The sequence below is a fragment of the Actinia tenebrosa genome, unplaced genomic scaffold, assembly GCF_029948245.1.
Source record: "Actinia tenebrosa isolate PJP-AT-01 unplaced genomic scaffold, QUT_ActTen_1.0 PGA_scaffold11__36_contigs__length_13525064, whole genome shotgun sequence".
Lineage (NCBI taxonomy): Eukaryota > Metazoa > Cnidaria > Anthozoa > Actiniaria > Actiniidae > Actinia > Actinia tenebrosa.
Genome location: NW_028292571.1, coordinates 8870546 through 8874064, shown reverse-complemented (window position 1 = coordinate 8874064; position 3519 = coordinate 8870546).

The window sequence follows — 3519 nt, the reverse complement described above, 5'->3', positions numbered from 1 at the left end:
CAAATACGGAAACGGTTTTAGATTCTCTGTAAAAGAAAACGCCGCTGAAATGCATCGCATGCGCAAACCTTTTTCTCTAGTGTCATAGCGCGAGTGCAGTGTGCTCTGAAGGACGCCCTCAGAACCAATCAGAACGGCGATTGTGCCTAGCTGTCTGTTGTCTCGCCGTCAACAACAGAAAGCATCTCAATAATTAAATCAAAACAAAATATTTAAATCTTCGGTTAAATCAAGCGGAATTTTTTCCTTACTTACTCTTATAAGCTCAACCAAATCCCTCTAGAATTTCATTATCATTCCATATTTTAATAAAATTTTAAAGGTTCTATAAAGTTTGTCTTTCCGTAACCAAAAGTCTACGGCGCAAACTAGATGAAAATCTTGCCGTTGAGTATATATAGTAATCGGTTTATGGACGTTTAAACCTCAATCTAATGAAACTACGAGGATTAACGAAAACTTGAACAACTTGGACCATTAAATTAAAGCCATTTGTAAATACAAATGCGGTGTTGAACATATTAAAAAAAGCTTTATCAACATGAGTCTATAACATGTCATATTTTGTGGCGACTAGGCCTTTAATAACGAATCGCATTCATCTAAGCGTGATAGGATGGGCTAATTAAATATTCAGTTAATAACTACCTATATTTGTACGGCAGGCAGACACAAAAATGTGCTCCAGTTAAAAGGGAAGTAGAAAAAAAAAAAAAAAAAAAACGATTTCAAATTATTATTAATTATAAATTAATTTTGGGAAATTTTCGAATTACCGTGGAACCTCAAACCGTTGGCTGTTAATATGCAGTCTGGTGAGACTTACTGAGCGACCGAGTCCGTCGAGGAGTGAAACATCATCACGCAGGGACTGATCCCAAACATCAACGATATAGCGTGACAAAATGGACCATAATAGTTCTCTTTCTTCGTGAATGGCATACCACTTTTTGATCTCTAGACGCGCTCATTAATAATATACAGGTTTAGCTATAGTATTGTTTATAAGTCAGTATGATTTGATGTTAGTTAGAAAGTCTGCCTATATTGGTGCATTTACATTGTACATTGTTCATTGTTATTGTTCATTGTTCATTGTTCACTCTATAGTTGCCCCCCCCCCCGCTAATGTCTTGGAACGTGGTACAGTCAAACATCTTGGCGTTCCAAAGACACTGATTCAAGCCCTATTCACTTTGCCAGGGGCGGCCAACAGCGACGAGTCACAGATTAAGGCGGAGCCCGCCCAGAAATAAAAAAGTTAAACAAAAGAAGAAAGAAAGCAAACAACAAAAAGAAAACAAACATTTTCATTCATTTAATGTGTGATAAGAAAATTTATCATTTGTAAAAAAACAAAGTTTATCAGTTCAAACTAAGTTTGAAATTTTACTTTTTTGTTCTAGCGTTCGACAATTAATCACGCAAACTTCTCAGGTACACATGCCAGGGCCGTAACCAGGTGGGAGCACAAGTGTGCACATGCAGCCCCTCATAAAAGCAAAAGGTCGCTCATCCCATCTCCTTTTTTTTTTTTTTTTTTTTTTTTTTTTTTTTTTTTTTTGGTTTTGTACTTTTTTTTTTTCTTTTTGGTTCTGCAATTATTCCTGTGCACCTCCTGCAAGATCCTACGTGTTACGCCACGAGTTGGTAATAAAAACGATCAATGGTTCGATTATTCGATGTGAACCCCCTGTAAAAGTTCTGGTACGGCCAGTGCCATGCCCCAACCTCCCCCTCACGCTTGATGCACTGGGTACAGGCAGCTTTATGAGGGGATTTGGAGATAAGAATTTTACTTCCGTAACGATGCATAGCTGGCACCAATATGTGGAATGAGAAGAGTAGGGGCATGCTGGAGTTACGAAGTAAATAAATTCGTGTTGGTGGCTCCGAAGGACACCACAATATCTTTCTACGCTCGTTTCTTCATTCATTTCTTATCTATTTCGTTGAAGTTGCCATCTAACGAATTTGCATCAGAAATTCGAAAAAGATCTGTCGTTTAGCCTTTGGATTCTCCTCAATCGCTTTTTGCCTTAAGAGATCTCTGTTGGTAAGTTCTCTTCAACAAGGCTTTCGCATTTTCTACAGGAAATACACCGCCTTGCTCGCGATTGTCAATCAGGTTACCATTAACATTTTCGGCTTCGCGATATAAGCGAACGTCTCTGCGATGGATTATCATTTGAAACACAACATCTTCGAAACTTCTCTGCCGATTATTATCGATAAGATATTTGGCATGATCACAAAAGGTCTTCTTACTTAAGCAATCATTTGACAGTTCTTGCTAGAGATTTCAATGGGTTAGTTTTCTCTTGAGTTGCTTTACAGAACACGAAGTGCGTTTCGCACTCTTGTACGATATCCTTACGTTTAACTTTTCTTTGTTCTTCCTGGAATCCTTCAACCAACATCTTTCAAAAAATGATTGTAGGCAGTCGATCCCACACTTCCTTCGGGTAAGACAGAATGACTCGGCAAGTGGACATCGATCAACTGATTTCGATTTCCAGCCATCTTGATACTCTCCAAGCATTTGTCTACAAAAGTGTGAAGACAATGAGGCAAAGTTTTGGCTCCTCGAGTTATCGAAACACCACAGGACAACATAATTCATCTTCTTGCAGAGAAATGCTAGAGTTTTGATTCGGCCATAGTTTAAAGGTCTTTAAACGAACGGAAAGAACGGGAAAAAAAACAACAGGAGTAGACCACAGGGAAGCCCACATCGGAAATAGCCAGGTAATAGAACAAGTTCTTTCTCTTGTCTGCCATCTACGACCAGGAATGACCAAGAAAACGATATCTTCGTTTATTTATTTTATTTAGGTGCTTGTTTTGGTAGTCGTTTTATTATTTTAAGTGTTGTTCTTTTCAGCCGGGTATTTTTGGTTGTCTGATATGTCTGTCTGTCTGTATGTTTGACTGCTGTGTCTGTCTGTCATCATTGTCTGTCTGTACTCGTTTGTGTTAGACGTGTCTAAATGGCTAAGGACACGGTTTGGTTCTTCTCAATTTAATTCTTCCAGCAGATGGGTTACTGTGTACTATTAACAAGTTGGGGATGAGGCGGCGGTATATTTGCTTCCGCTTCTTCGCCGTATTTCCAAGAAAATTTTTTTTAAAAATATATAAAATGGCTGCTGCTCAATCGTCTATGTTCCATAAAATCCCTGTACATGAGGACGACCTGTCTTGTCCTGTTTGCTATGATGAGCTAGATGATCCCAAATCTTTACCAGTTGTGCACATATTATATGTAAGGTGTTGCCTTGAAAAAATGGCTGCCAATTCAGACGATCAGTTCATCGAATGCCCAATTTGCAAGATGAAATCTAGGATTCCTGAAGGAGGAGTGAATGTATTCCCTACAAGCCATCTAATGAAGAGAATGGTGGAAACTATTCCAGGGAGAAAAAGAGAAGCTAGAGCTGGAAAAAGCGCTTCTAAGGATTGTGAAGATAACTTGAACGATGGAAAAGCGGACTGTCGAGTCGATAGATAAACTAATAG